This window comes from Dromiciops gliroides, chromosome 5 (genome assembly GCF_019393635.1).
Source record: "Dromiciops gliroides isolate mDroGli1 chromosome 5, mDroGli1.pri, whole genome shotgun sequence".
Taxonomy (NCBI): Eukaryota; Metazoa; Chordata; class Mammalia; order Microbiotheria; family Microbiotheriidae; genus Dromiciops; species Dromiciops gliroides.
Genome location: NC_057865.1, coordinates 28,886,501 through 28,900,110, shown reverse-complemented (window position 1 = coordinate 28,900,110; position 13,610 = coordinate 28,886,501). Strand labels below are relative to the sequence as shown.

The 13,610-nt window shown below is 41.1% G+C and overlaps 1 non-coding gene across 1 annotated transcript; it reads right to left on the bottom strand.

Annotated features, from left to right (window-relative positions):
• Positions 1-533: 533 nt before the first annotated feature.
• LOC122730315 lies at positions 534-640 on the bottom strand. The gene has a single exon (XR_006353499.1). It is a non-coding gene; the product is annotated as a U6 spliceosomal RNA (small nuclear RNA).
• Positions 641-13,610: the final 12,970 nt, after the last annotated feature.

The window sequence follows — 13,610 nt, the reverse complement described above, 5'->3', positions numbered from 1 at the left end:
AATAGAATCATAACCAAGATTAAGGCAAGCAGACATTCATTTAGTATATGAGAGCTAGAATTTGGGAGTCCATTATGAGATTGCCATTTCCAAAATCAAGTAACAGCAGCGACAGATTTCCATTTCCCTTCTATTTCTGGTGAAATATCATCTCATATTGTGGGCCATGTTGCAAAAGAGTAATAATGATAATTGAACATTCTCTTTTTACTCTGTGGGGTCTACTGTATGCTTACGGTTGCTTCCCTAAAAATGTCCTTGTGATACACAGTTTCAATATCCGTGCCTGTCCAGGAAATCAAGTCCTAAAAACGGCGTGCTTCCTCAAAACCAATTCTTACACACATACTCATTCAAGTTTTATAAGTGAGCCAACTCAACAGGAAGAGCGGGTCCCTTACCTTATTATCATTTCTGGGAAAAGATGAATCTGACAACAATAATCGAAATTATCCTAGGTAGGAATTATATGGAGAGACAGACAGACAGCACTGTACAGTTTGCCAGGTTCTTTACATATTATCTCATTTGGTCTCTACGAACTTTGCTTCATGAATTTGCATGTCATCCTTGTGCAGGGGCCATGCTAATCTTCTCTGTATCATTCCAATTTTAGTATATGTGCTGCCAAAGCGAGCACTCTCCACAAACTTTGTAAGATAGGTGCTATTATCCCCATTTTCCAGATGAGGAAATTCATATCAAAGAGGTTAAGTGACTTGCCTAGAGTCACACAACCATAAATGTATGAGACAGAATTTGAACTTAGATCTTCTTGATTCCAAGTCTAAAACTCTACAGTCTTATTCTGTGAGGTGTAGGGAGCCTCCCAGGGCAAATGTAGAGGTATTCTTTGTATTATCTAGCTCTGCTCTGGGTCTGTGTTACATCTTATTGGCAGGGGCTATTAGGCACAAATATGATGACAGAATCTAGAGCTATGGATGCTGCATTGGCTAATTACAGTGAAGGAAAGATGGGGAATTAGTTAGACTCGAGTTTGGTTTTAGTTAATCCCTGGAGCCTCAGTATACTGCCACCCTTATGGTCTCCTCTATACAAGATTGTTCTAAGACCCAATTAATATGCACCCAATTCATTCCAAGAATGTTCATTAGGTGCCAGCTTTGTTAAAGGTGTTAAGCTAAACCCTAAGCGTACTTCGGGGCCCCCATGAGAATCCCTACAATGGTGCAGATTGTAACCACCAATGGCTTCTCCTCCCGGGAGATCGTCATGATTTCCACCCCACAAATCCTTTGTAGAGAATCTATCCCAGAGGCCTTTGAGCATTCCTCACCTGCTCAGTTGCTACCCAGAGAAACCTGTATCTTGGAGCTCTTCTTTCATCATTAGTGACTCCCTCCCCAGGACCAGCATTTTAGGAAGGACCCCATCCATGCTTCACCTCACCCTTGCCTCTCCTCTCTTCCAACTCCACTTCCTCCTTGCCTGTTACATTGCTTCTGACTCAGTACCCTTCGTCCCCATATCCCATGAGCACCCCTGTGTCTGTTGTCTTCCTCCATTAGAATGGCAACTCCTTACAGGTAGAGACTTGCTTTTATTTATATCATTGCTACTTAGTACAATTCCTGACACATAAGTTCTTTTTTTTTTCTTTTTTTTTTTTTTTTGTGAGGCAATTGGGGTTAAGCGACTTGCCCAGGGTCACACAGCTAGTAAGTGTTAAATGTCTGAGGCCGGATCTGAACTCAGGTACTCCTGACTCCAGGGCCAGTGCTCTATCCACTGCGCCACCTAGCTGCCCCCTGACACATAAGTTCTTAATAAATGCTTTACCCATCCATCCATCTACCCATCCCACAGGTACCAGTGTAGCACTTGGGCTGTCTCTCCTTACCATATAATGGATTCACTTCGTTTGCTGATGGTACATTTCCTCAATGATTTTAAGTGATTTCTTGCAATATAAGTCATGGTTTATGTTATGCTGAAGACTATTTGCACCTACCACGGAAAGCTCCATTGTACTTTGCATCACTTTCAATCATGATTCTTTAACATCTATGGGGTTTCTTGGTTTCTAGGAGTTAGACATCCCCAGGAAATGACTTATGGCCAGAAGAAAGGTTTTTGTTTCAGGTTCATCGATAGCATCATACTGACCTTTGAATTTCCCTGATATGGCTATTACTGTATTTAAGTTAAACACCCCATATCGTAGTCCCCAGGGCATAACTAGCATGGGGCAAATGGCATTTTGCCCTAGGACACTGACATTCAGGGAGATTCATTTCCTCCCTGTAGTGGCTACATTCCCAGTAGTTCCCCTTCTCTTGCCAACATGCACTACAATTACCCCTAAACTACCACCTCTTCAATCCCAATCCCTCCTGGATCAAGAGACCAGATAGTCCCTTCTCCAGTGTGATTGCACCCACATAGGCTCCATTCCAATATCCCTCCAACCATGTTTGTCCCAAGTGGAAAAAAAATATCCTAATTGTGACTCTAATAGGAATGATAATATTATCGATTTACTGGAAAACCCAAGGGCCATTTTACTGGAAAACCCCCTCACTTAAGAGTGCTTCATATATAGTAATGCTTACTAAATGTGTTTTCTTTCTTTCCTTCATTCCTTCCTTTATTGCTTTATTCCTTTCTTCCTTCCTCCCTCCCTCCCCCCTCTCTCTTTCTTTCTACAAACTCATCTTTCTGTCTATATAGCTATCTATCTTGCTAGCTATTTAGCTATCTCTGTCTGTCTATCCTTCCCTAGTAATTTTAAGACTATATCTAATACTTCAAAGTATGACCCTTAAATCAGTAACTTAAAATGACCGATTTGAAAGCACCCATTTATTCCATCAATACACCATAGACCCACCAGACCTTGGTGAAAGCAAGTGGTTGTTTAGAATATTGACATTCTAACAATAAATGGTGAGAAGAAGAAAAAAACATTTCTCTGTTTCCCCTCTAGCAGCAGGGACTAATGGCTGATCTGTATCCAATATATTGCTCACATTTAGCTGAACTATTGGCTGTAAAGGAGTTAGTACCATGTATGGTAAATACATTTTCCCCTAGTGAAGACAATTAACCAGAAATCCTAGAAAATATTCTGACACCCAAGAAATTATGCCAAATGATGTAAAGCAGCAAGAAGGACTCAACAAAGCTCCCCACCACCACCACTGTCAACATGCACTGGTATGTAATAGGTACTTAATAAATGCTGACTGAATTGAATTTCCATAGAAAGAGTGAGCTTGCAGAGAGTCTCAACTCTCCACCAGCCTGATGGAGATAAATGGCATTACACTGATTAACGTACTACCTAATTATTTTAACTAGGCTTGTGATGTAGCAACTCAGTCTATTCTGTAGAGACATTAGGTATCTCCTCCACCAAGCGGAGCAGCATTTAGAGCATGAATTGAACTTTCTCATCCACAACCCATTTGGAGTGGAGTTTCTTGTCCTCCTATCACAGGTGGTGACTAGAAGACTTGGAGAGGTTCCGTTTGAAGTTGAGTTCAGGTTTGTACTCATCCTGCTGAACAGTCAGAAGAATGCAATCAGACTTATTGTGAGCAATGTTTAATAAAAACAGAGAACAAATGCTAAGTTGAGCCTCTGGCTAGAGGGGCTGCTGGAAGAGGGAGACTGGCCTGAGTTCTAAGGTCAAACTGATTCTCACTCCCTAGAATCCCAAAGGAAAAGCAATCTGTTACTTCATGATGCCTTGAAATGGAGACCATGGGAATCTCTGCAAGCTTACAACTTCTTTTGAAATTCAATTCAACAAAACTGTATTAAATTCCCACTACATGCCAGCTGAGATGGTTTGGCATTATGGACAGAGAGCTGGCCTCAGAGTCAGGATTACTGGGTCGAAATGCTACCTCTGACCCATGCTGACCATGTGATCTTCAGCAAGTCCCTTATGCTACCAGAAATCCAGGAAGCTCCTTTGTCAGTGGTTGGCAAACATTTTTGCTCTCTCACAATATGGATATCCTCTGCCATAAGAAATCATTGCATACCAAACATTTAAATTAGCAACAAACATGTGATCCCTGGTAGGGCTTCTCCCAATGCCTTATCTGGGCTTTGGGATACATCTATTTCTCCTTCTTCTTCCTCATTCCCTCACTTTCTTCTTTCTTTTTTCCCCCCAAGGCTCTCAGTAGAGGTGGCATCTTTGCCCTCCATATAGATAGAGCTCCCAGTGTAACTAACACCCTGGATAAAATTTTGTATACCTCAGTTCATACCTTTTGAATTGCAGGATGATTGAATATATTTGTTGGTAGAGGGACTGCCCATACAGGGTGAAAATCCTTACATGGGTGAAATCCCAGCTCCTGGACCCACCTCAAAAATATGCCAGGTACAAAAAGGAAAAGGAAAGGGGAGAGGAAGAATTCTTACCCCTAAGAAGCATTCATTCTTTCTTGATATCCCCAGAGCTTATTCCATGTCTTACACATAATTAACACTTAAGAAATGTTGGTTGATTGATTAATTGATTGATACCTCATGTATACTTTGTCAATAATACACAGGGAGAACTTACTACTCGCAGTGGAAGGGTAGGGATACATCAGGAAAGGCTTCAGGGAGAAGATGGTAGTTGATCTGAACCTCCAAGAGAGCTAGGGCTTCCAAGAGGTAAAGGGAAGAAAGGAGAGAATCCCAGGGATAGGATTCATCGGGGAACTGGGAAATGGAATATTCTATAAGGGAACCAGCCAACAGGGTAGTTACACTGCCTTAAAAAAAGAAAATGGCAGCTGCTCTGGGCCTTAATCTCCATTAATAGACACATTAAACCCCTTTTGGCTTTAACTCAAGTAAGGATATGAGAGTGAGCCTGAATTGAATAGATTTATTTCTGCATGAAGGAAGGGCCTCTTGTTGTTCCTTTGCTAGCTGGGGAGGCTCAGGTCTCCTTTTTGTGCCAAAGGCAGACTTTGCCTTTGTTCCTCCAGGCCCCTCTGCAAATAAACAAATTGGATAAATTACAGGATTATTTTATCAAAGGCAAAGTGATATTCCTTTGCATTTATAGGAAGACTTGTTTGTTTTGACTGTTTGAATTAGTCGACCAGAAACCCAGGCCCTAATGTTTTGGCTCTGGGCAATGGTAAATATTATGGAGGGGTCACAATTGGGGCTCGAATACTTTACTTTCAGATCTGTCAACCTTAAATACTTTTCTCCTTTTAAAACTTTCAAATGGGGCTGAGAGAAAAAGCAGTTGAGTAAATGATCCTTCTTTACCCAAACCCTTACCTCAAACCCACTTAAATAGAAGAGGTCATTTGGGAAGGAATCTGTTTGCTGAATTAAAGCTTTCCTGAAATGTCACATGGGATTTTCTGGAAAGGCCTGAATTAAAAACCTGCAACTTCTGGCTTCAGGAATTCAAACTGCTGGGCCATTCTTCTCCTGTCAGGATTGATTTCACTTTTTAGTGTCTATAAATTAGTTATCACAGAATCAGATAACAGGAGAGTTGGAAGGAACTTCTTGGTACCTGAGAAGGGACCATGAGCCATGAAGGGCCTCCCCACCCATTTATCCAAACCACACCTGAAAGTAGTTGACCATACAGCCTCCCCTAGGAGTGGTCATGAAGTGTCTGCCTGAGGCCCTCCAAGAGATGGACTCCATGACCCCTAGAGGCAGCCTGCTCCACTTTTGTTGTGAGGAAGTTTTTCCTGACATCAGGCCTCAATTTATCTTTTTTGCATCTTCCAAACATCACCACTGGTACTGTTCTCCATGGCCAAACAGAACAAGTGTGTCTTGTACCACATGCTGGCCCTTCAGATATTTGGAGGAATATATCCCACTTCCCCTTTTCCCCAAGTCTTCCCTTTTCCAGGTTAAACATGACCAGTTCCTTTAGCCAGTCCCCATGGGTCAAGGCTTCATTTTCGTTCACCATCCTCATTGATCTTTTGTGGACACTCTCTGGCTTGTCAGTCCCCTTCTTAAACCTGAGTGCCTACAATAGAGCCCAGCACTCCATAGGAGACCTGAGAAGGGCAGAGGTACAGTGAGGCCCTCACCTTCTTGCTCCTTCAAGCTCTGCCCCATTTAATGAAGCCCAACACACTTGGGCTTTGGGGCTTCTCCATCACTCTGCTCACTCATGTGCACTGACACCACCCCCATCTTTTTTTTTCCTGATCAACCACCATCCGTCCATGACTTCTCCTAACCTCTACTCATCCGTTTGATTATTTTGTACTCAGGTGCAAGACTGTATCTCTTTTATCTTACTGTGTTTAACCCAAGAAGCATTGTGTCAAAATGGACAGAGAACTGGTGCTGAAGCCAAGGAGACATTGCTTCAAGTGCTGTCTCTTAGGTGTGACTATGAGTGTGCTCTCTCTGGGATTCCACAAAGTGAAAACAAAAACCATCTATCCCACAAATTAGGGACATGAGCACTAGTATTTAAATAACTTGTCTAGTATCTATTTTGGAGTAGAGCCCAGATCTCCTGACTCCTAATTAGTGAGGTTCAAGAGCACTGAATTATATGTAGGATATAACACGGTTTCCCCCTTGTCCATCATGCCTTGCTTATGTTGTGAAGTAAAGGGGAGATTAGAAGGGACAAGAAACATGAAACATAAAAACTTTTTTTTGCGTTGTTTCATTTTAGTTTTGAGTAAACTAAGTTTGAGGAAGGATTTTGTTTAGTAGGTTCTTTGGAGCACTATTGTATATTAGTGTTCAATTCTATAAATATTTATTAAAATAGCCATCTTTGCTGAAGGTATAATTGGCTTTTTAATGGAAAGTCCATGGTTTAATTAGGACATACAAAGATTTATTTATGTTGGTTATTTTTTGAAAAGATGTATATACCTGGTTAATTCTGTCTGACTCACCCTCCTAACTTTGTCAACCCCAAAAGCAACTCTCTTCCCTTGAAAGAGGCAGTAAGGTGGTTTGAATATTGACTGTGGAGTCCAAGAGACCTGAGTTGAAAACCCTTTACAAATACTTACTATGTGACCCTAAGCATGTCCTTTGATCACTCTAAGTCTCAGTTTTTCACATCCGTAGAATGGGGATGACAATGGCACCTTCTTCCCAGGGTTGCTGTAAGGTGATACGTGTAAAGTGCTTTGCAAATCCTAAAATGCTAAAGAAATGTTCAGTAAGCAGGTAAATTTTGAAGAATGTGTAACACATTCAGAGTTGGAGACCTCATAGATTATCTTCTTCAAAGCCCTCATTTTACAGATAAGAAATCCAAGACTGAGAGAGGTTCAATGACTTACCCAAAGTCACAGAGGAGAAAAATCGAATCTAGATTCAAGCCCATGTCTTCTGACCCTAAATACAGCTTTTTTTCCTACTGTAATCATAATCATACAGCCTTCTTTCCACACAATCATAATTTCACAAAGACACACACATTGTTTAGACACACACATTGTTTTTGATAGAGTACCAGACCTGGAGTCAGGAAGACTCATCTCCCTGAGTTCAAATCTGGTCTCAGACACTTACTAGCTATGTGACCCTGGACAAGTCACTTCACGCTGTTTGCCTCCATTTTCTCTTCAGTCAAAGGATCTGGAGAAGGAAATGGCAAATGACTCCAGTGTCTTTGACCTCAAGTGAGGTCATGAACAGCCAGATCCAACTAAAATGTCTGAAAAACAACAAGTATAACATGTTAAAGTTTACAAAATGCCTTCCATAGGTTATCTTATTTAATCCTCACAATGACCCTATGCACCTACCTACCTCCCAAATCTGTTGTGAGTATAACAAGAGAGAATGTTTGTTAATTGCTTAGCAAACTTTAAAATGCTATATAAATTCTACTTGTTATTACTACACCTGGTTTACAGATGAGGAAACTGAGACAAAAAAGGGACTTGTTCAGGATCACATAGCTAGGAAGTGTCTGAAGCAGGATTCAAACTCAAGTCTCTGTCGCCAAATCCAAAACTATCCACTGTGTGATGTCAAAGGAAGGCTTTCAAAGTGGAGAGGACAGTACAAACTAATGCCTGGAGGTAGGAAAGAGCTCATTCAAGGCACAGGTATTCATCTCATTTGATTGGAATACAAGAAAGAAGTTGGGAATTAGTCCATTGGTGGCACTTTGGAAGGGGCCCTAAATGCCAAGCTTATTTGTACTTAAATTAGAGGACCTTGTGGCAGAAGGAACCATAAGGCTAATCTAGTCTAATCGCCCCATTTTATAGGCCAGGAAATTAAGTCCAAGAGATAAGAAACTTGTCCAGGGTCATACAGGGCTGAGATTTGCACCCTGGTCCTTTGGCTCCAAACTCAGTTCTCTGGCTATTATTATCCCCTTCTTCCTCCCTTTGATTCAACAAGCAATGGTTCTTGGGAAGGAGGGGAGGGTCATATGCCCAGCCATGCTAAGATTTGTTCAGAATAGATTCTTCCTCTTTTCATATATGATTTAAAATGCCCAAGTCCCAGAAGTGGGCCTCTTGCCATGGCTCTCTTCCTCGAGAAGGGGAGTCTTCTCATGGGTAATACAGGCATAATTGCCCAATTTTGCAAGCCTTTCTCTGCAGGCTTTCACAAAGGATTGAAAGCCTTTTCCCTCCACACTCAAGAACAGCCTGAGCAATCCTGAGAAATCAGGAGAGCCCCATTTACTGGATGAAAGTTTCTCTGTAAAAGGTATTTAAAGAGAGTCCGCAGGAGAGCTGATCAGAAAGGGCAGGCTGAAGAGAGCGCAGCAGCATGAGAATGCAAGTGAAACACGGAAACAAAGATGTTATTCAACAGGATTAAAAGGAGGAGAAAAAAGGAAGCAAATTTCATCAAATAAGAAATAAGAGGAGCTGAAATTGATACAATCTCCTCAAGTTAGACTTGAAAGCTCTCTGCAATGTGGCTCAGGCTTACCTTTCCATATTTATTTCACATTGTTCCTTTTCATAAACTGGTCCAACCAACCTGCCCTAATTGTTCTTCCTCTTGCATCATTTTCTATCTTCACTCATGTGCTTTTGTATGCCTAGAACGCACTCCATCATCTCCACCTCTTGGGATCCCTTGCACCCTACCATTTACCTGACACTGTAGCCTTACAGTGTAGGCTTTACCTTACACTGTAGCCAGACTGTCCATCTGCCCCACTGCTGAACCCTCTTCTAATGTAATGAAGCTTTCATTATATCATAAGCACTTTGAGGACTGGGGCTGCCTCAGTTTCCCCTAGCACATAGCACAATGCCTAATAAATACCTATTCATTCATCCATTCATTTACTCACACTCAATTCTCTATATCCAAATCTAATCTCATTTGCCACCTCCTTTCCTTATCTGCTCCTCCCCCATCCCACCTCAAAAGAATGTAAGCAGTGGGGGCAGCTAGGTGGCACAGTGGATAAAGCACCAGCCCTGGAGTCAGGAGGACCTGAGTTCAAATCTGTCCTCAAACACTTGACATTTACTAGCTGTGTGACCCTGGGCAAGTCACTTAACCCTCGTTGTCCCACAAAACAAACAAACAAAACCCAAAAGAATGTAAGCTTCTTGAGGACAGAGACTGATTTATTTGTCCTTGTGCCCCTAGGGCGTAACTAACATACTGTCTGCCACGTTGTACACAGTAGATGTTTAATAAATGCTTGTTAGTTTTGTTTGGGTTTTTGTTTCTTTTTTGAGACTGGGTTTCCTTATCTCACCCAGTCAGGAAGTCTATTGACCACTTATCATTTTAAAATCTATTGGTTTCTTTTTCATCATAGGCTGGATTACCCCTCCTTAAGTGGCCTGGTGGCTCTCTGCTCCCAAGGGCTCACCGTATTTATGATGGATATAATGAAGACATTCAAACAGTGTTAATAGTTATCCTTACTGCAGCTGAGAACTCCCCAACTCAAGCAATCCACCAGTCTCAGCCTTCCATTGTACCTGTGACTATAGGCATGTACCACCATGTCAGACTTCTTGGTTTGAATTAACCCAAGACTCTGAGATGATATTTGATTCTGTCCTACTTGTGGGTTCCCAGAGGGGAGATTACTAGAGGTGGTACCAAGGAATACTGTCTCTCTCTTCCTATGCCTTCTTCTGTGAGAATTCCTTCTTTGGCCTCCCCTTAGCCATATGGGAATTGAGGCCAGCCATTGCTGTAAGCACTGCTTCAACTCTCAGTCCTCAGATGCGGTCAGTATCCTAGCACCAAGAGCTCCCCTGGCCGCCTGATGGATCTGATTCAGGGAAGAAGAGCTGTCTATATAACAGCTCTGGTAATCCTCAAGGGAGACAGAGGCCCATCTCCCAGATAGGCCATTCTTCATGGTTAGTATCAGCAATGAGCCCATCAATCAGCCACCTGAGACCTTTAAAGGAGCCGGGGAGCCATAAACTTTATAAAGAAGGCAATAGATGGCATTCAGCACTCAAGCAGATACACAATTACCCTAAGCCCAGTTCAGGGCAGGAAAACTAAATCTTCTTTAAACACAATACACACACACACACACACACACACACACACACACAATACACACATAATCATGGCCTTTAGAAAATAGCACCTAAGAGATAGTAGTGGCCAGACAAATCTTCTCTGTAACTATGGTTTTTAAAATGAACTTTTGTTTTTAAAAGATTTTCATCTTTGGTATGAAATAGTCAGAATGCGTATAAAATCAGTTCCTGTCTAGTCATGTGGGTAGGCTAAATAATAATAATAATAATAATAATAATAATAAATCTGTGGGGTTTTTTCACTGTAGGTAGAAGTTAGAGAAAAATCTCATTTTCATGCCCTTCTCCATCTATCACTCAATTCTCTAGTAATACAAAAAGTCAACCTTTTCTAAGGCCTTCCCCAGCCATTTGGCCTTTTTATTTCTTTTAAGTCAGCCGACATATATTTTACCATATTTACTCCAACAGGGAATGGTTTTCATAGTGTTCTTCAGGCACCAAAGAAACCCTGGACATTTCTTGAAGTAATCCTGCCTTTAGAATCCACCTGTCTTAGTCTAAAATGCTCTGATGTCTCTCTTTCTACCTGCCTTGATCTAAAAGGTTAGGCTATTGTAAATCTCATTGATATGGTACCATGATGCTATAAATCCCATCCCCTGAGGCCGCCTCTCTCTATGGTGTCATAATGTTTTATTTGACATATTTCAAGAACATCTGAAATATTTGGATAAGGCGGCGGGAGAGGGAAAGGCAGATGATTAGCGGATCATTGTGCCAGGGACATCTGAGGCTGTTATGACTCCAGAAGAACCATTTCTTAGACAAATGCTCGGCTGTGCAAGAGAACTTCATGGTGGCTGAGATAATGGAGCCCACCCTAATATCTTGATGAGGAAATGAAGGAACTCACCTGCTTAGGTGCTAAATATCCCAGGTGGTTGAGTAGGAAATGTAGAATAAATGAAACTGGAGACATTGCCTATATTATAAATTGTATTGTAAATGATCAGGCAATTAGGACTTACTTTTATTTTAATTTTCTGGTTGCAGGGTGCTGGGGAGAGAGTTAAAGTATGACCAGTTTGCAATTTAACAATATTATTTTGTGGGGCAGCTAGGTGGCGCAGTGGATAGAGCACCAGCCCTGGAGTCAGGAGTACCTGAGTTCAAATCCAGCCTCAGACACTTAACACTTACTAGCTGTGTGACCCTGGACAAGTCACTTAACCCCAATTGTCTCACTAAAAAAACAAAACAAAAAAACACCAATATTATTTTGTGACCTTAGGAAAATATCTTCCCCAACTTTATTTTTTCATCTGTGAAGTGAATCAGTTGGATGAGATCATCTCTAAGGTCTTGATGCTTACATAGCACTTTAAAATATGTAAAGCCATTAACAGTCCCTTGAGCCTCACAACCCCATGAGGCAGAAGGTACAAGGAAGACCTGAGTTCAAATCCAGCCTCGGATACTTTCTAGCTATGTGACCTTGGACAATTCACTTAACCTTTGTCAGCCTCTTTTTCCTTCTCTTTAAAAATTGTGATAATACAGTATCAACAACATTGTGTGTTGATCAACTGTAATAGACTTGATTCTTCTCAGCAACACAGTGGTCCAAGAGAGTTCCAAAGGACTCATGATGGAAAAGGCTCTCCAAATCCAGAAAAAAAAAAAGAATTATTGAATCTGGATGCAGATCGAACCATACTATTTCTATTGTTTTTGTTGTTGTTTTTCTTTTTTTGAGGTTTTTCCCTTTTGCTCTGATTCTTCTCTCATTACATGACTAATGAAAAATATGTTTAATGTGATTGTACATATATAACCTTTCGGGCAGGTGGGGCTCATTAGCCTTGGCAGACAACCCTCCTAGGGGAAGGAACCCTAATTTTAAACCTCCACTGCCTTGCGTCTATACCCATATATGGGAAAGGCTTCGGGAGTTAACCCCGAGGGAAAATCAGGAGTCGGAGTCCCTTAGGCAGTTGGATGTTGGACATCACATCCCTCTGGCAACTCCTGTAGCGGCACGGGTGCCAAACTGTATTGGCTCTGCCTCTCCTTTGGATCCAGCACTGTCCAGGAGAGGGAAAACCTGCTGCATGGGCAACAGCTTGTTTTCCATATTGATCTGCTCAGGCCAGCGCCCTGGAGAGGATACTCCAGCTACTCCTCACAGGGTAGATACAACACGGGATGTGGCAGTTAGCAGTTATAAGTCACTCAGGAGCTGGGGCTCCTGTATCGGACTGCACAGCCACACTGTGGCCTGTGGCTCTTCAGGGCACTGATCCATGGTCATCTGCAACTGGTGGAGGCCAACTACTACATATATAACCTATATCAGATTACTTGCTGTCTTGGGGAGGCAGGGAGGGAGGAGAGGGAGGGAGAAAAATTTGAAACAAGAAATATTATAAAAACAAATGTTGAAAACTATCTCTAGATGTAACTGGAAAATAATAAAATATTTATATGGGAATAAAAAGAGAATGTAAAAAAATTCTGATAATAGCATCTACCTTCCAGTGTTGTTGTGAGAATAAGTTTATGTGGTATTTGTAAAAGGATCTTGCAAACCTTAAAATGCTAAATAAATGCTAGCCACCATTATTCTAATTATTACAGACATTAATATTTTCATCTTCCAGATAATCATACAGCTTGCGTCTGAGGTAGTTTTTGGACCCAGCTTTCTTAACACTATTAATTACACCATGGTGTTTCTCAAGAATTCAGGTATTTCTAACCTATTGTCCATGAATTTGTTTCAATTTTTTAAAAAAATATTATTTATTTTCCACATTCATTTTTCAGAAATTTTGAGTTCCAAAATCTCTCTCTCCCTCCCCATAGAGAAGTCAAGAAATCTGATATCAATTATACATGATAAATCATGCAAGACATATTTCCATATTAGTCATTTTGTTTAAAAAAGCAAGAAAAATAAAGTGGAAAACTTATGCTTCAATCCATACTCAGACTCCACTCTCTGGAGATGGATATCATTTTTCACCATAAGTCCTTCAGATCTGTCTTGGATCATTGTATTGATCAAAATGGCCAAGTTATTTACAATTGATCATCATACAATATTGCTGTTACTTTGTACAATTTTCTGCTCATTCTGGTCATTTCTCTTTGATTCAGTTCATGTAATTCTTC